The following is a 19,610-nucleotide window of genomic DNA, read 5'->3' as shown; positions in this document are numbered from 1 at the left end:
TGAGCTCTATTTTTGTCTTCTGCTGCTGTGCTTTTGGTATCATATCTAAGAAGGTTTTATCTAAACCAAGTTCATGAAGCTTTACCCTATACAATTTTTTTCTAACAGTTTTATAGTTTTAGTTCTTTCATTTAGGTCTATGATCTGTTTTGAGTTCATTTTTATATATGGTATGAGGTAAGGGTCCAACTTGATTTGTGTGTGTGTGTGTGTGTGTGTGTGTGTGTGTATCCAGTAGTCCCAGCACCATTTGTTGAAAAGGCTATTCTTTTCCTCACTGAATTTGAATTGTCTTGGCAATATTACACAGCTCCTTTTTTAAGGAAAATAAGCCTTAAACAGTTATTTCTATGTGTAATTTGTACAACTCTTATGCTTTCTGGCAAGTAAATTCAGCTTTCCTCCCCCTGGTTACTGGCACCTTAGTCTCTAGTGCCTATGGTCTAGGGCAGTGGTTCTCAACCTATGGGTCGTGACCCCTTTAGCGGTCGAACGACCTTTTCACAGGGGTCGCCTAAGACCATCCTGCATATCAGATATTTCCATTACGATTCATAACAGTAGCAACATTACAGTGATGAAGTAGCAACGAAAATAATTTTATGGTTGGGTCACAACATGAGGAACTGTATTTAAAGGGCCAGAAGGTTGAGAACCACTGGTCTAGGGTGACTTGGTATCCAATATAGATCCCTAGTACTTGATAGAGGGGGAAATAATCAGATTCTCTCTTGAACAGCGCAAGGGCTGGGTGCCCACAGAGAAGGCAGATGACATACCTCGATCTCTTCTCCCTAAGGTTGTTGCAATGCTACCCAGGTCTCCGTGTGGCCTGATATTTTGGAATCTTTGGGGGACTCAGAGTGGTGACGGTGTTTTTAGTTTTTTCATTTTTCATTAAGAAAAGATATTTAACTGAACATGCAACAAAGCTGCAATTTTTAAGGATAGGACTTATATTGGACTTTTGAAATCTGATAAAAGGTTCTTGAACTGAATTGCTGTACATAATGCCCCTCCCTTTTGAAAAACTATTTAGCATATCTTTAAATTTTGGTAAAATGTACATAACACAAAATACACTTTAACCATTTTTTAAGTGTGCAGTTCAGTGGCCTTAAGAACATTCGTGTTGTTGTGCAACCGTCACCACGACTCATCTCCAGACATTTTCCATCTTCCCAAACTGAAACTCTGTCCTCACTAAATAGCAACTCCCCATTCCTCCTTCTCTCCAGCCTCTGCCAAACACCATTCCACTTTCTGTCTCTCTGAATTTGACTCCTCTAGGTACGTCACATAAGTGGAATCGCCCAGTAGTTGTCCTGTGTGTCTGACTTCTTTCACTTAGTGCACTGCCTTCATTATACTTGGTTGTAGCACGTGTCAGAACTTCCTACCCATGTTTTCAGCTGAGCTGCTTCCTCGTGCTTCCCTGGGATTTCTGTGAATCCTTAGGATGAATCAATCCCTGTCCTGGAATCTTGGAACCTAAAGGTGATCTTGTTTGTCTTTCTCACAATCAGAAGGAGCCTGATTGTGGCCTCTGGGTTGCCTCACAGCTGAGGGACTGCCCACCCCTTGCTCACAGGCATTGTGGCCACTGTTGCCATGGCAGCCAGGAGGCACTGGGGCTGAGTGGAGGAGCCTCAGGGTCGGGGAGCATGGCAATATTGCTTGTGCTCCCCTCCCCTCTGCCCCCTTCTGTGCCAGGGTCCTTTCCATGCGGTCCTCTTTGAGCCATTCATTCACCCAACATTTACTGAATGTCTGCCAGGTGCTGGCATTACAGCAGGCACAGGAGACAGAGGGAGGAATAAGGCAGACTTGGTCTCTGCTCCATGGAGGGAAGACTTTACATAGTGACGGAAAGACATTACAGAATCACCTACACGAATAATTCTATGATTACAATTGTGGTGACTGCTATGAAGAAAAGCAGGGTACCATGTGAACGTCTAAATGGGGGGCACCAGGCTGGGGTGTACTCAGACTCCATTGACTGACATGCAGCTGAGCCTGACACTAGACTAAGAATCATAGTCCCCGTGCTGCAGGCAAACCGGGTCAAACAGGGGTAACTGGTGGCCTGGGCTCCCCTGGGTTTTGTGATCCCAGCACCACACTGCTCCCCCTTTTTTTCTGGGAAATAGCTGTCCCCTTTCCAACTGTGTGTCTCTGGAGGTGCCTCTTTTGTGGTAGAGAATGTCAGGTTCTTTACTTTGGAGGGAAAATTTGACATGTTCAGAACACTGGACCCCAAAGCCTTTGCTGAGATGCCAGGCCTACATTTTCATGGCACTTACATCACACCTCGGGCACCCGATCCTTTCGGCTCTCTGGGCCCTAGCAGCATGATGTCATCCACACAGGGCACTGGCATAAAGCTTGTGGAATGAGGAAGTGTTCCAAGTCTGAGAACCGTCAAAAGAGATAACGGAGTCCTGGTGCGAGATGGCGCAGGTTCACTGATGACCCGGGCAAATACAAGCAGGGTTTCGGGTCGTCTCTGCTTCTTGGAATAAAGAAAAAAGCGCCCTCCAGCTCAATAACTGCACACCAGGTGGCCGGGACTGATTTCTCCTCTCCAGCAATGATACCACATCGGAAACAGCAGCTGCAGTCGGGGTCGCCACGTAATGAGGTCTATGGTAATCCACCGTCATTCTCTAGGGCCCATGTGCCTTCTCCTCTGGCCAAACTGAGAGGGAAGTGGGGATGTGATAAAACCACCACCTCTGCCTCTCTAAAGGCCTTGATGACATTATTAATCCCTTCAACTCCCGGGAGGGTGCAGCGTTGCTGTTGGCTTACCACTTTGGTACGGAGGGATTTCCATTGGACTTTTCTCATCATCAGATCCCTTACTCCGCCAGTCCAAGAGCCAATCCGGTAATTCTGCCAGCGGCTGAGCCTATCTATCCCAGCAGGGGAATTAGTGGGTCTCAAGATCACAGGGCCCACTTCCACTTCTTTCCAGGGTCCCCGATCAGTGACTGACTCAGGCCTGGGATCGGTGCAGGAACTGTGCTGTCAATCATTGTGGCTAACGTCAGACCTCTGTTTACCAGACCTGAAGTTTTTTTTCCAGATATACAAATCAAATAGAAACTTAGCAGGTGGGCGGCTCATATATTTTGGTTTTAGAGACTCCATGATCAATTAGCCACATCAGTCTCTACAGCAGTGATTCTCAACCTTCCCAATGCCACTACCCTTTAATACAGTTCCTCATGTTGTGGCGACCCCCAATTTCATTGTTACAAACTGAACATAATTAAAGCATAGTGATTAATCACAAAAACAATATGTAATTATATATGTGTTTTCCGATGGTCTTAGGCGACCCCAAAGGGGTCGCGACCCACAGGTTGAGAACCGCTGCTCTACAGGTTAGACATCCTGGTAACTCCACGGGCCCTGCCTATTATCATGACGAGGCTCACTCTCCTGGGGAAGCTCAGTGCTGCTACTTGCTTCCTACAGCCCCAGGGTCTGCACATCCGTCGGATAAAGAAGCCCTCGTCCGCTGCTGCTTATCCCACCAGCAGCTCCCAGCCGGGGCTGAGAGGTGCTGGTACTTCCCTTCCCAAAGAATTTCCCAAGGCCTTGGTTTCCGGGGGGTGGGAGGTTGTCACCTTCTGGGTAACCAGGAAAATGTCATATCCAATACATTCTGATAGGGGATTAACTTTATTTTTAAAGCAACTGGGAGCCACTAAAGTGTTTTCAACAGTGGAGTAGGGTGATGAGATTTGTCTTTTTTTTTTTTTAATTATTGATTGATTTTTGAGAGAAAGAAACATCGATTTGTTGTTCCACTTATTTATGCATTCATTGGTTGCTTCTTTTTTTAAAAAAATGTATTTTTATTTCAGAGAGGAAAGGAGAGGGAGAGATAGAAACATCAATGATGAGAGAGAATCATTGATTGGCTGCCTCCTGCACGCCCCCTACTAGGGATCGAGCCTGCAACCTGGGCATGTGCCCTTGACTGGAATTGAACCTGGGACCCTTTAGTCCATAGTCCGACGTCCTATCCACTGGACCAAACCGGCCAGAGCAATTGGTTGCTTATTGTATGTGCCCTGACTGGGATCGAACCCTCAGCCTTAGCGTATCCGGATGATGCTCTAACCAACGGAGCTATTGGGCCAGGGCAAGATTTGTCTTAAGAATACTGTTGCCCTGGTCAATTTGGCTCAGTAGATAAGAGCATTGGCCTGTGGACTGAAGGGTCCTGGGTTTGATTCCAATCAAAGATACATGCCTCGGTTGCAGGCTGGATCTCAGCCCTGGTCAGGCATGTGCAGGAGGCAACCAACCAATGTGTCTCTCTCACATCAATGTTTCTCTCTGTCTCCTCCCCCCCCCCCCCCTTCCACTCTCTCTAAAAATCAATGGAAAACTATCCTCGGGTGAGTATTAACAACAAACAAGAATACTCCTGCTGTTAGGTGGAGGGCGTAGTGGAAGAGGCAAGACAGGAGTGAAGGGAACAAGTGGGAATCTGATGCAGTGACTCCCAATGAGCCTTCAGAACATGGAGGTGTCAGCCGAGTCCTGAGAAGTACAGGACAGGTTGCTAGCAGCACTGGGTAGTCAAGTAGCTACACCACACTCCTGGGAGGCCTGGGGAGGGTGTGGTGAGTAGGGGCACATGGAGGAAAAGGGGTTTATTGCTGTGTATAGGGTTGTCTTCCTCACGACTGCTGGGCAGGGCTGAGCAACAGGGCCAGAGCCAGATGGCTCAGAGAGTAGGTCAAAGGTTCTGTCCTCAGGAGGCGTTTGTGGGCAGCACAGCCTTGTCTGGGGGGTGGGGGTGGAGGGGTTGGCTATATTGACTATAAAGCTCTGAATCCCAGTACCAGGCTTTGGGGCAAGCGGTGGCCTGCAAGAACAGCCTGGACTATTTCCCTTGCACCACGCTCAGTGGAAGGAGAATGAGGAAAAGCAAAGCTGGGGGCATCTGCCAGGGGAGGATGCTGCACGTGGGCTCCCCAAACGTCTCTTTGCAGAGCCAGAAACAGCCTGCGACGCAGTCTCTGCACATTTGAGCTGTGTCATGAGCCCTTTGTGTAGATGAAGAAAGCGAACCGCGAGCTGCTGGCCTGACTCCCCCACGCAACGGCAGGGACAAAGCTGCTCGCTGCCCCGCTGCAAGGACTGTGGCTCGGCTGGCAGTGCCTGTCCCTGCAGGGCCGGCCTCAGCTTCCCAGCTAGTCTCACACTCTTTGAGTGGCTCCTGGTCCCCGACTGAGCAGGCAGGCGAGGGCCTTGCCATTCCCATCCACTGCTGTGCCCAGGTCCCCACAGGGCAATTCAGGTCTGCATCACAACCTATGGCGCCCCCTTCCCAATGCATATGCCTCCTACCCTTCGGGTGGGTGATTCTGGGGAACAGTCTGTGCGTTGTTCAAGGACCCGGTACACTCAAGCTCCTGACGCCCACAGAAGCAACAACAAAAATACACCCTTATGTTGACTTTTCTCTTTTCTTGTCGCATTGTCCCTACCACTTCGTGCCTGGCTCTTTGGATGATCTTTCAGAAAAGCCATGTGGACATAAGTCCATGTCTCAGCCTCTACTTTCTTTTATTTTAAAATCTTTATATTTGAGAGTATTACATATGTCCCCTTCCCCCTGCCCCCGCCCCCCCGTCCCGTCCCCCTCCCCCCCCCCCCCCCTGCCCCCACTGACTTCTTCTAGCTCATCCCCATCCCCTACTCCAGGCCTTCACCACCCTATTGTCTGTGTCCGTGGGTTATGCACATATGCATACAAGTTCTTTGGTTGATCTCTTCCTGCCCACCCACCTCCCCTGCCTTCCCTCTGTGGATTCGACAGTCTGCTTCTATGTCTCTGGATCTATTTTGTTCATCAGTTTATTTTGTTCATTAGATTCCACTTAGAAGTGAGATCATGTGACACTTGTCTTTCTCTGGCTTATTTCGCTTAACAGCCTCTGCTTTCAAGGAAACCCAAGCTAAAATGTATTTTCAATTTGTTTCCCTTGCTACCCAGAAACAATCTAATCATTTTATTGATTTTTGTTGTTGTTGTTGAAGAGAGAGAAGGGAGAGGGAGAGATAGAAACATCGATTGGCTGCCTCCTGCATGCCCTCTACTGGGGATCGAGCCCGAAACCTGGGCATGGTACCCTGACCAAGAATCAAACCAGTGACCTCTTGGTGCATGGGCCGGCACTCAATCCACTGAGCCACACAGGCCGGGCCAGACTGATCTTTTGAAAACCTGTGTGATCATATCCCTCCTCAGCCGAAAACCCTCCCGGGACTCCCGTTTTCCCTAAAAGGAAAGCCAAGTCCTTACAATGGCTGGCAAGGCCTGACAGAACCCACCCTCCCCACTGCTTCCTCTCTGATGCGTCTCCTGCTAGCCTTTCCCTTGTTCTCCTCCAGCCACACTGGTTGGTCTTCACAGACACCAAGCACACTCCTGCAGCAGGGCCTTTGCACTAGCTATTCCTACTGCCTAGAATGTTCTTCCTACAGATATTTCCAAACATTCTTTTCACTTCCTTCAGGATTCTTCTCAAAACACTTCTCAGAGAGGCCTTCCTGTGTCAAACAGCAAACCCCACCTCCCTGCTGCCGCCTGGGCCTGGCCCAGCTTTAAGTTTTTCACAGCACCGATCACCATATCGTAACTGGTCTTTTCCATGTTTTGGTATATTTTCCGTCTCCTCCCCAATTTGAATGTAATCTCCATGAGGACAGGGCCTCAGGGACTTGATTGCTCTTTTTCATCACAGAACCTGGAGCTGTACTTGGCAAGTAGTAAGTGCTCAATAAATATTTGTTGGCTGAAGCAAATAATGACACTGAAGAAGTGAGTAAGGATCAGATGATGGTTAACTTGAACCCCCAGCTCCGAGTCTGGCCCTGGGGGTGGTGGCAGCTGTGGGCTCGGAGGGGCCTGCGGTGGCCGCAGGATGCTCGGCAGGGCATTCACTCCATGCTCTGCCCTCTAAGGCTGCTCCTGGTTAATGATCTCTTTGGGGGCCGATGCTCTGAAATGTGTCGCAAGGAATCCCAGGTAAAACCTCAAGGACCTCGGAGCATTTAGGAAAATAAAACCGCTGTGAGTCTAGTCCATGCGGATCCTGTGCAGGCGGGAGTTTATCCCTCCTGGTCTCCGAGACTCTGGCCATCACCAGCATGGAGTCACCTCGGAGTTCCCGTCAAAGGCTCAGCACTGGCAGTCGCTCCAGCAAGATGGTTGGATCCATGGGGCTCTAGGACAGGGCTGAGGGTGACCTGCGGGGCAGGCATGCTGTGAGAACAGTCATACCGTCCCCTCCAGGTGGCCAGCCACCCAGACCTGGGATTAGGGGACAGGCCAGGCTCTGTCTTTCCTCCAATGGGAGGCAGCCCATTGTCCTTTGCAGGCACCTCACAGGAAGCAAGCAGCACCCCCTGTGAGCACAGGAGGCACAGCCCTGCCACGGGGGAGGCAGCCCCTCCCTGCTGGGGTGCCCTGAGCCGGCGGGTCCCTCCGGGGCTTCCCTGGCCCCTGGCTCTGCGGGCAGTCAGAAGTGGGAGCTGCAGCCCGGGACTGAAGAGGTTAATGTTCATCTGCCTCCGAATGTTAATGTGTTTAGGTGATGTCAGTGGGAACCGGGAAGGAGGGAGTGGGAAGAGCAGTGGGGCTTAGAGGCAGCTGAGGCTGCAGGCTGCCCGGAAGACCCCCCTTCGGGACTGCGGGCTCGCGCTCCAGGACGGGACTCCGGGCGGGGAGGCTGCCGCAGCCTGCGTGGGCGGCCGGGCCAGCGGGCCACAGGCGCCGCAGGATGGACCTGGAAGCCTTGCTGCTGACCACTGCCCCCAACGCCAGCAACACCTCGGCCGGCCGGGACAACCTCACCTCCGCAGGTGAGTGGGGTCGGAGGGGAGCCGCCCTCCTGGGCGCTGGGGAGGGAAAAGGAGAAGGCTCACCTCTGAGCCCAACTGCCCGGGAAACTTTCAGGGCTTCATGAGCAGGTCTGCAGTCTGCTTTGCTCGCAGGGGAAGGGGAGAAGGGGGCGGGGCAGGCAAGGGCAGGAGGAGCTGGAGCAAAGGCGCATCCAGAAGTGCAAGGATGGTGGCCAGCGGCGGCGAGGGCTCGCTGATGAGTTCCAAATGTGCTTTGCAGGAGAAACCAAGGCTGGAAAAGCCAGCCAGAGAAGCTGGAGGACAGTCTGTGGGGAGGCAGCTGGAGGCTCCCTGATTCACCAGTGCCTTGGGCTTTTTACTCCAGCCGCAGCAATGGGATCTGAACCATCTGGGCTGCCCCCTGGAAAGGCTGTGGGAAGGGGTAACTCACAGGGATTAACTTTCCTGGTGAGTGAAGCTGCCTGACTTTTCCAGAGCTGAGATGCCTTGCAATTCTAGCTTTGAGGGAGACGGGAAGGAAGGAAAAAGAGGAAAGGTTTGTGTGAAGACAATTCTTAGGCGTTGGGGCTGCAGCACACCACCTTCAGGTTCTGCTCCCTGGGTGGGGGGCCCAGGCTCAGAAGACCCAGGCCAAGGCAATCCCCGGTAGGGTCCCAGGAGACGGGAGGGCTGAGGGCCTCATGGGCAGAAGCCTCCACAAGACCGTCGCCCACAGAGATGCCCTAGGAAGCAGTCACAGCTCCAACCAGCAATTTCTAAAATGAAATGGTCAAGGCTGCAAATAGAAAAAGAGCAAGTACATACATGCGCACGCATGCGCGCACACACACACAACACACACACTCACACACACACACACACACACTTTCATGTCCTTCTGTTAAGCCAGCGGGGGCCCACAGCTGTGGCTGTTGGCTCTGTGTCTTCTGAAACAATGCAGGAGGCAAAGGACTGGGTCCTTCAACTAACAGGTAGTGGGTTAGAATCTAGGAGGATTGACCAGGAAACCGGTGGAGGAGGCCAAGGTGAGCAACAGTGTGTGGAGGGAGAATGGTAGGAGAGAATTCTAGATAAATGGTGGACCCTGAGCTGGAATGGCAGGGAGGATGCAGAGGCGAGCAAGCGTGTCGCCGGAGGCTGAGCAGGCCAGAAGGATGCCAGCCCTTAGAGAGCAGAGTCCATGCCTAGCGACTGACACTTGGCCTTCTGTCCCCAGGGCCACCTCCTCGCAGAGGGAGTGTCTCTTATGTCAACATCATCATGCCCCTCGGTGTTTGGCACCATCTGCCTCCTGGGCATCGTGGGGAACTCCATGGTCATCTTCGCGGTGGTGAAGAAGTCCAAGCTGCACTGGTGCAGCAACGTCCCCGACATCTTCATCATCAACCTCTCGGTGGTGGACCTCCTCTTCCTCCTGGGCATGCCCTTCATGATCCACCAGCTCATGGGCAACGGGGTCTGGCACTTTGGAGAGACCATGTGCACCCTCATCACGGCCATGGACGCCAACAGTCCAGTTCACCAGCACCTACATCCTGACCGCCATGGCATCGACCGCTACCTGGCCACTGTCCACCCCATCTCCTCCACCAAGTTCCGGAAGCCTTCTGTGGCCACCCTGGTCATCTGCCTCCTGTGGGCCCTCTCTTTCATCAGCATCACCCCTGTGTGGCTCTATGCCAGGCTCATCCCCTTCCCAGGGGGCACGGTGGGCTGTGGCATCCGCCTGCCCCAACCCGGACACTGACCTCTACTGGTTCACCTTGTACCAGTTCTTCCTGGCCTTTGCCTTGCCCTTTGTGGTCATCACGGCTGCATACGTGAGGATTCTGCAGCGTATGACGTCCTCCGTGGCTCCCGCCTCTCAACGCAGCATCCGGCTGCGGACGAAGAAGGTGACCCGCACGGCCATTGCCATATGCTTGGTCTTCTTTATATGCAGGGCACCCTACTACGTGCTACAGCTGACCCAGCTGTCCATCAGCCGCCCGACGCTCACCTTTGTCTACCTGTACAACGCGGCCATCAGCTTGGGCTATGCCAACAGCTGCCTCAATCCCTTTGTGTACATCGTGCTCTGCGAGACGTTCCGCAAACCGCTTGGTCCTGTCGGTAAAGCCTGCGGCCCAGGGGCAGCTTCGAGCCGTCAGCAACGATGAAGAGAGGACAGAAAGCAAAGGCACCTGACACTTCCCCTGCCACCCTGGGCATCTCCAAGTCAGGGCACCGCAGCAGGCCCCGGGGAGAGAGACTGTTGAAAACCCAAGACCGCTCTGGGAGAATGCAGGGAGGCTGGGCGGGGAGGGGTTGCTGCTACCAAGCACCTTCCACGGGGCCCCCCAAATTGCTGGGAAGGCTCCAAGCCAGGCCGGGGGCTTCAAGCATCAGAAATCCCCTTGGGAGAGCAGGATGGAAGCTTGGGGTCGAACAGAAGCTGAGCAAGAAGAAAACGTTGCTTTAAATATTCGGTTGAGCCCTGCATTGGCTAGCTCCCAAATGTCTTTTTCCTGAGACAAGAGGTTTGTTTAAAGCCAGGCAGGGCCTGGGTGTGACAGCGGGCCCCCCCCCCCCCCCCCCCCGCCCCGGCACAGCACAGGCCCTGGGGAGATGGGGAAGGTGGTGCCGACTCCATGCCCGTTCCATCTCATTGGCAGGGTGGAGGGCAGCCTCTCTCCCAAGCTGGAGGGTGAGGAGAAAGGAAGCCGTGCCATCTCTCCCGTGTTCCAGCATCCTGTGCTGCTTTCCCTGTGTCTTTAGGGGGTGCATGTTTATCATTTGGGGATGGGGGGCTCTAAGCCCACAGGAGTAAAAGCCCATGTGCTAGGAGACCCAACTGAAAATGACAAGGCTCACTGGGGGTGGGTGGGGTGAGGTGTCTTGAAATTAAAAAAAAAAAGGGGAGGTAACAAGGGGGTTTTTGCAGCTGTGGGCACGTTGTCATCACGGGCACATTCATCAGTCACCAGATCCAGAGCGAGTGGCCATCAGTGTCCTGCATGTGCAGGGGTCGTTCAGATGCCTGGTGTGTTGGCACCATCTTTTTGTTGTGGCCCTTCCTCTCCCAAATAAAAAGCTCTAGATGCTCCTATATAACTGCTTGGGCTTGGGGGTGGGGGGAGGGGGAGGGTGGGTGCCAGAAAAGGAAAGAGGGATCACTTGGCTTTGGAATCTAGAACTTGGTTCAGGCTACATTTTAGGAAGCAAAAAGCAGGAACCTGCTTATCTATACCCACAGGGAGGGGTCAGTGTCACAGATGGAATTACTGTGAATTCATTAGATTGCAATTCTACTGCTGTGCTCGTCGCCAGAACTCACCTTTCTGTCTGCTCCTTTTCTGTCAGCGCTGGTCCCTCAGGCCCCACGTCCCACCACCATGTCCCCGCTGAGTCACTGGTTGCAGGGTTGGCTTCTCGGGGCAGCCTGAGCCGGCTTCTTGCAGCTGCTAAGACCTGGAGTGAGCCACATTGAGCAGGAAGATTACAGGCCGGGCCGCTGGGCGGCAGCCAAAGCTGCTGCTTCACCCAGAGCAGCTGGGAGCCAGGAGTCCTTCGCAGATTGCTCCGCAGATGTTGATGAGACAGTGGGAGCAAATTGTGAGCCTCAGAGCCTCCAGCTGGTCCAGATGCATCCTGAAAGTAGGTGCACGGGCACGGCCTGTTCTTGCCATTTCCCCCCCTAGAGTTGCAGTAGGAGCCTGTTTTACAAACTTTTGGACAGCTTCTTTGGGTCCCGGGAGCTCTTTTTTATCATCATCATCTTGAGCAGCAGTATTTCTCAGCTGGGTTTCCACTCCATCCAGTACCAGGGAGCAAAGAAGCTGATGGTTCCTTTTCCCTACTCACTAGTCTCTAGCTGCCAGAGGTAAACTCCAAATATATTTTAAAAGCACATCCAACAAAAGAAAAAAGATTCTTCGGGGAGCCTCAAGGCAACTCCTATCCACCGGAGGTTTTCCTGAAGCTGGTTTGCCTGTGAAACGCTTGCCCACGGGTCTATCTCCAACCCCCACATCCAGGAATTTGGGAGAGGAAATAGGTGAGGTGACCTGTCTTAGGAAATGGAAGTGACCAAGACAACAGCTCTGTAGCTGGATGACCACCCTGCAACCCCTACGGAGGGCAACACCCCTTCTTTCGGCTCCCAACTCCATTTAAACCCTCAATGGCAGCAAAGTGAGTTCAGCCAGAAAAGTGAGTGGGTGGTTGTTAGACCTACATGAGCAGAGCAAGGACCATTGGCCAGGAACAGAAACTCACCAGTGAAGAAAGTCCTGAGTGCCCAGCAAGGGGCAAAACCTGGAAAATAAGAACCTCGTCCCCTGGGTAACCTCTCCTCCCCTAGCATGTCACTGGTCATGTGATTTAGACCCCAGATCTTTCATTTCGATGGTCAGGTAGTTTAGAACCCCTGACCTTTTCCTCCCTGAAGATAACATCCAGGCCTCAGTGCATTTCAGCTCCAGACCCAGAAAAACAGCAAAACCAGACAAGTGACTCCTTGGCTACCTCAGGACCAGCTACATTGACTAATGACCCCCTGCCCTGGCACCGACCAATCAGGGGAGACCATGACCCTGAAAGCGCACACCTGGAGCGCTGATGAACATTCTATCGAGACCCTCCTCTGAGAGCTCCCCTGAGACTTCCTGCAAGAGAGAGAGAGAGAAATATGCTCAGGACAAAGGACCCAGTGTGTGCTCGCTCTTCAAGGAGCACACCGGTGCCATTACTTCCCCACCCCCCCAACAGGCATGTATCTCCCAACCTCTAAGGAACCCCAAGAAACTTGCAACCAGGAGAGCAATGGGCAGCAGCACCTCATCCCAGACTAACTTCCTGAACTGTTTCCAAGGCTCCCTTTTCTCTGACTTCCCAGTGAGCCAAAGCAGCCCAGCCTAGGCTCTCCTGTTGCTTCTTCTGTGTCCTTCCTCGTTTTACTGTCCTAAATATATTTTTGCTGCCCTTTGTCTCAGGGCTGTGTAGCCCCTCCCTTTGGATATCCCCATCTCCCATTCCCTTTTCCTTAAATAAATTCAAATTTTCTTTAATCACCATCATTAATAGCCACCAATAGATGGCTATTTAGTCTGCCCTTGAACCACCGACTTTAACCTTTCAGCGGTGATATAAACAGAACAGAGGGGAGAGATGAAGTCAGAGAGAACAGGGCAAGGAGACTATAATGAGGATGAAGGTACGGTCCCCAGCCTGATCCCGCAGTAAACTGAACACATCAGAGGTGCAACTGTGTAAGAAGCAACGCGCGCTCCCTCCACCTGCACACACCACTGAATGTCTGATGTTCATGGCGTTTTGTTATAGCAGCCCGAGCTAACTGAGACACCTGGTAAGAGTTCTTTTGGTTGTAAATGACAGAAATCCAACTCCCACTGATTTGAGCAACAAAGGAGAATGTTTTGGCCTGTTAAGGGGAAACATTCAGGGCTAGGTAAAGCTTTAAGTCATGACTGGATCCAAGGGCTCAAACTCTGTCCTCAGGACAGACTTCCTCTTCCTCTCTTTTCACACACCCTCTCTCTCTCTCTCATCACTTGTCTCAGTTTTCCTTCTCAAGGGATGTCCTCCTATGTAGTAGCATAAATGGCCACCAGCAGGTATATAGCTTGCATTGTCCTCACTGGCAGCAGCTCCATGAATTAGCCAGGACTTCTGTCCTGCCACCTTCCCCTCAACATCTGTTTTAAAACCCCCAAAAGCCTCTATTGGTCATGTGTGAGTTACATAGTTCCCATTTCCACCCAACCTAGCCTGGGAACTAGGGAAATGAGACACTCTTACTGGCTAGTATAGGTCACATGTTCATCCTAATTGGGCCTAGGCAGCCTTACTCTGTGTGTGTGTGTGTGTGTGTGTGTGTGGTGTAGTTTGTAAGAGAAGAGAATTTATATTATTGCAAATGGAGAGAAGGATGATGGGCAGACAAAAGCAATATCCCACCAGGTAAGTTTTCAATAATTAGAGAGAGTGGCATGGAAAACAGAATGGCAAAGGAACAGGCAAGCAGGGTCAAGGATGATTTAGAGTTCAGCAAGGAAGCCAGTGATTGCTGTTAAGGATTTTGCACAGGAAAGTATCTTTAACCTTGAAGCTGATGAATACCTCCACCCCCGCCCCCCCCCGCCCCCCCCGCCAAATGCACACTTGCTTTGCACATAAAATACTGCAAGTAAGTTTGGAGGGTTTATAACTCCTCCCCAGGTGCCTGAGGAAGAATCCTGGTAATGGAGCAATCCCTGGATGTGGGATCTAGGTACCTGGCAGCAAAGTCAGATATTAGACCCAAGATGGCTGTGGCCAAGTGCACAGGCACAGTGCCCATCATCAGAGCGAAAACAACCAGGGTCTCAGTCTTCCTGCAGCTTCCAGCCCCAGCAGAGAGCAAAACATTAATCAGATAAATCCAGAAATAAATGTGAAATCACAACTGGGACTCTACAAAGGAGTGGCATGAGAGAGAATGAGCGCTGTGGGAGCGGGACGGAGCTGCTCAGGCAGGTTGGCTAAGTGACATTTCACCCACCGAGCTGAGCTGCGAAGAGCAAAAAGGGAGGGGGCCTTCCTGGCCGAGGAGTTATCTGCGCAGGAGCCCTGTGTTTAGGGAAGGCTGAGGGATGCTCTGACATGGGTGAACCAAGGCAATATCTCAGCCGCACACATACTGTGTTCTCGGGTTCATCTGGGTTCTATTTTGTGATGTGTAACATGAAAGAAATCTGGTTGCAATGACAGGACTGTAACAGCAACCCAGGGGGCAAACCAATTCATTGACAAAGGGAAAAACTAGACAGTTTGGCTCATCCCAGTCGCTCCTGGATCTCATTAGGGGGAAAAGGCTGAAATTCCAAAGGCCATTACCAACACCTGATAACATTCTGTCTTGTCAGACAAACGATTTTGAGCACCAACTACCCTGTCCTGTCACCTTCCCATTGCTCAGCCCTCCAGGTCAGCTCACCCTCCCCTGCTGCCAATCATCTGAGATGAGCGTCAGCGCCCCTCCCTGGGAGCCAGGTGAGCTGCAGCTGCTCACCTACTGGCTTTTGCTGGGGAGCTCATTTCTGGCAGACTCTCTTCAGGAAATGGAGTTAAGAGGAAGAAATCGGAGGTTAAGAAAATACCTTTCTGGCCCTGGCCTGGTAGCTCAGTTGGTTAGAGCACTGTTTCGGGTTTGATCCCCAGTCAAGGCACATACAATAATCAACTAATGAATGCATAAATAAGTAGAACAACAAATCCATGGCTCCCCCCACTTCCTCTCTCTAAAATCAATAAGTTAAAAAATTAAGAATAAATAAAAAAGACAATACCTTTATGAATAAACGGGACAGAAACCTGAGATGCCGCAGCACCTTTTAGATAAAACAAGTAAAGTGCTCCCACAAATCATCAGTCACAGCCTTTGTCATCTCTCTTAGACCATTCAGTCAGCCACTCCCCTTTTTTACTGATGCCCTTCCATCCCTATCTTCCTTCCTGACCCCCAGTCTAATATTTCCATTTTTCCACATATCTTTAGCATCCCAGGCTCAGTATGATGGAAACCATATTTTCATGATCTTCTTACCACTTACCACTCACACCAACTCACTCTCCAAAACTCGCCAGTTTTCTCCAGCACATTGTCCCTTCTCTTTTTTTCACTTCCTATATGTTCCATTATAAAGTCCTATCAAGACATATTATTTAGCAGATTCATGCCTTCCCTCTGATTTCTAGACTCAGAGTCACCTGGGTTTATACCCCCAGCATGGCCATTAACTTGCTGCGTAACCTTGGGCAAATCACTTACCCTCTCTGAGCTTTTTAATCTGTAAAATGGAGGTAAAAATATATTCCTTGCAGGATTGTTCTGAGAACTGAAGCATATCTAAAGTGGCACACTACTGTGAATGGGAAGGGGTTATGTAATAAATCTTACAAGTTCAGGGGGTCACATGGCAGGCCTGGCAAGTTCAGTGACCTAAAGTAACCACATAGGATGGTCTGATCATAAATTCCTGACTGGGCAGGTCATAGTGGGTAATCACGTCCCAGGCCTATAGCCTCCTTAGCAAAGGTCAACCTTGACCTGAAGCGAGCCCTGTCCATTGTTCTAATGCATCTAGGATAACATACCTTTGAGAGATCAGTGTCATTTTCCTTTTCAAACCCCTCAGAGGCACAACTGCTGGGACCAGAGCCCAAGGCCAGGAGCTCGAGCTCAAGAAACTCCTCATTGTTATCTTGTTGCTTGCATACCACCTCTGTATCTCTCCATGTTGCTTTTTATCCAATCCTAGAGATTTCTCCACCTTGTTTGCTCCCGCCCCCTTAATCTACCACCAATGAATTTCATGTGACTCTCCTTACATATTGTCCTTTGATTCTAATGTATAAAATGTGCTGCAAAACTCCATTCTCTGGAGCGTTTTCTTAATCCATTGAGATCTTGCTTCTGGGCATGTCCTCAAATTTTTGGGTCAAATTAACTCATGAAATTTTTCTTTAGGTTTGGACGTTCTTTTGTCAATACTATAGCTGCCATGAAAAACATTACTTCTCCTCTATCTCCCTTGGTAGCATCCTAGTCTAAGTGCTCCTCATCACAGACCTGAATTATAGCAGTAACCTCCCAAAGGGTCCCCAGTTTTCTAACCTCTTTCTCCAATCCAGTCCATCCCAAATACCAAGACCAGAGAAATCTTAAAATATTGTGTTCTTTTGGCCTCTCTTCTGACCATATAATATTCCTTTCCTATTGCCATTAGGTTAAGTCAAAGACCCATTCCAGCCCTAACATCTGCAATAATCCCAGGGTTAGACATGCAGAGAGAAAGAGGGCAGCTCAGCTTCGGATCTCCAAAAAAACATTCCTGAGTGTAAAGCAAGGGACTAGCCTTGAAAGCCAGTCTTTGCCCAGAGAGAAAGGATTTTCTAAATCATTTAAACACACATTAACGTATCAAGAGCCAGGCCTGGTGGACTAGATCACCAGGACAACCATGAAGCAAGGCAGAGGCAGGGGAAACAGGTCACTCCACACCTGGTGTTAATCACCTCCTCCGGGCCAAAGCCAGGGGCTGAGGGAGGGGCGTGTGAGGAGGGTAGAGGATGACAGCTAAAAGCACTGACGCCTTGGCCCTCTCCTACTTGGACCTCTAGGAGGAGACCCATACGGGGCTAGACACTGCGTCTACGAGTCAGAGGGGCAGGGAGGTGGGGAAATGGCTGGAGAACTGGTCCTGCTCCCCAGGCTGCAGGGGATCCTGAACTTCCTCTGGGATCTGGAAAGGGGTCATGGAGTGCCGGAGGGCCTGGAGGGCCTGAGCCTCAGGTCAGAAAAGAGACCACTCTCTGTGGGGCCCTCATGCCCCGGGCATGATCTCAATACTGGGTGTCAGCAGAGCACTCCACAAAGCCCATGGGTGACCACTCAGTGGACTTGGCCATCACGGAGAGAGGCAGCAGGAAGGAGAAGAAATGTAAATGGTAAATGAGCATTTACTATTTAAACTGGAAGACTCTACAGTACCTTGAATTGGCAAGTTAGGGTTCCTTCCCACTTCCCCACAGTGGGGCAGGGGCTCATCAGACCAGGCACAGGAAACAGAGAAGCAACATTTGTCCTTGCATTTGCCCTTGACTGTTCATCTGTGCTCCTGCTGCCCATGCCCCTGTCACCCAGGCAGTGTTCCAAAGGCGGGGAAGCACAGAGCACCGGGGCCACCTTTCTGAGGCCTGCCGGAGCCTGGAATGTGGAGACTAAATGTGTGTGACAGTGAGACAAGAGCCTCCTGGGGATGGCTGGCTCCAGGGATGGTTGCCTCTGAGAGAGGATGTAGAAAAATCAAATTCAAGGGTACAAATCAATCAGTCCTGTCACACACCCTGGAGGCGAAGGGACGACGTGCCTTCCCACAGGAGAGCCTGTGCAAGAGAAAACGGAAAAGGCTCCCAAGCCGCTGGGCTGTTTGAGTTTAATAGAAAAGTCACGTCCTACCTAGATCCTTCCCCCTCGGCTCACTTAATCCTCCCGACAGCACTCGGTGCTCTTACAGAAAAGAAAGAAAACCCAGAGGCACCGGTTTCCCAGGTTTCTGTTTTGAGGCTGGGGTTCAGACAAGGTCAGGATCCATGGCTAGTATGGATATGACCCTGTGAATCCCATGTTTCGCCACTGCAGCCACTGCCTGATTAGAGGAGGCTGGTGGGAGTCGAGGAGGAGGAGGCTGCCAGGTGAAGGGACCAGGGGACGCTGGTGGGTTAAGTCCCCACAGACCTCTCTGCTTAGAGGGAGATTTAAAGTTGGCTGCTATCTATCACACCCAAGAAAAGGGACCACCCCTCCTCTGTCTAGTTCACATCACCAAGTTATCTCCCGGTGGTGGTGGTGGTGTTGAGCATGACCTTGAGACCCAGGCAGAGCCCGGTCATATTCCTGCACTGAGATCTTGGGCAAATCACTCAAGCTTCAGAACCTCCGATTTTATTGTTATAAACAGTGGGGGTCATACTAGTAATTCTCGAGTCACTGAGCGGTTAGAAGGGTTGGATGAGGACATGTGTGCCTGGCCTAGAGCCTGTGCCGGGAACAGGTAAATAACTTAACTCTGCTCATCCGTCTGCTGCGTTCCCCTCAGCTCTATTGTAGTCGGCATTTTCAGGGTTCAATGTCCCGGAGGAACCCTGGCAAAGGGACACAGAACCAGGGACTGATTCAAGAGGCCTGCTCCAGAGCTTCCCCGGACCTTGACCTTCGGCATTCTTAAAACACAAAAGCCTAGAAAACCTCTCCCTGTGAAGGGAACGGGACAGTTTCCTTGGGGGCTTGGCTCCCCTGGCCCCTCAGTGCAGGTCGTTGGGGTCCATGACATCGGTGTTTTAGGTGAGATACCCAGGTGTACCTGTGCTGCGGGGATGGGGCTCTGCCAGCCCCTCCCCTGCGAGGCCATCACATTGTGTCAGTGACAGGGTGGTCCCTGTCAGAAATCGTGCACTGACCTCAATAAAAGAATGCCGAACTCTATCTTTCTCTCTCAGTAACGTTGCGGGGAGAGGAGCTCCTGCCAGATGCAGAAGAAAGAAGAAAACCCACTCTTGGCTGCAGGGGAAACGGGTTGCCACAGCAACGAGCTCCTTCCAAGTCCACTCATTTCATGGCTTTTGAATGAACTTCCTCCTGTGTATCCATCTAGCAGCTCCATTCCCCCAGCTCCCTCCCAGCTCACCTCCCAGGCTTCTCCCTGAAACACCTGCTCAGTAGGGAGTCACTAACCCCCGCCCGCCGCCCCCCCCCGCCCCCCCCCCCCCCGCCCCGTCAAGGCCAGTCCACCTGTCTCCGTGATGGGACCGTGTTCACTTGGCTGACAGTTAGTCGTGTCCAGGGAAAGGAGCCCTCTCATCCTCTGTGAGTGGGAGGTGACTGTTAATTCTTTGAGCAGCAATTTGGCAAAATGGAAGGGCATACTTTCTGACCTCACAGTTCTGGGGACTTAACCCTGGCGCGGCAGCAGCAACTGTTTGTAACAGCAAAATGCTGGAAACAATGTCCACGTAACCAAGAGGGTTAAATACCAGCTGGAGCTACTGTGAGGCACTATGTGGCGGGAGGAATAAGGAGCTAGATTGGAGGAGCCCCTGTGCCTATGGGAAGAGGTGTTAAGTTCGAAACCAAGTTGTTAAAACTGATAGAAACGGGAAGTGGAATGGTGGTT

General features: G+C 51.4%; 1 pseudogene; it reads left to right on the top strand.

Annotated features, from left to right (window-relative positions):
* Positions 1-7,628: 7,628 nt before the first annotated feature.
* LOC139001324 (melanin-concentrating hormone receptor 1-like) lies at positions 7,629-10,166 on the top strand (annotated as a pseudogene).
* The last annotated feature ends 9,444 nt before the right edge of the window (positions 10,167-19,610 follow it).

This window comes from Myotis yumanensis, unplaced genomic scaffold (assembly GCF_028538775.1).
Source record: "Myotis yumanensis isolate MYYU_CA2020_CCGP unplaced genomic scaffold, mMyoYum1.0.hap1 SCAF_394, whole genome shotgun sequence".
NCBI classification, from domain to species: domain Eukaryota; kingdom Metazoa; phylum Chordata; class Mammalia; order Chiroptera; family Vespertilionidae; genus Myotis; species Myotis yumanensis.
Note: the sequence above shows the minus strand (reverse complement) of the source record. Positions and strands in the feature narration are given on the sequence as shown.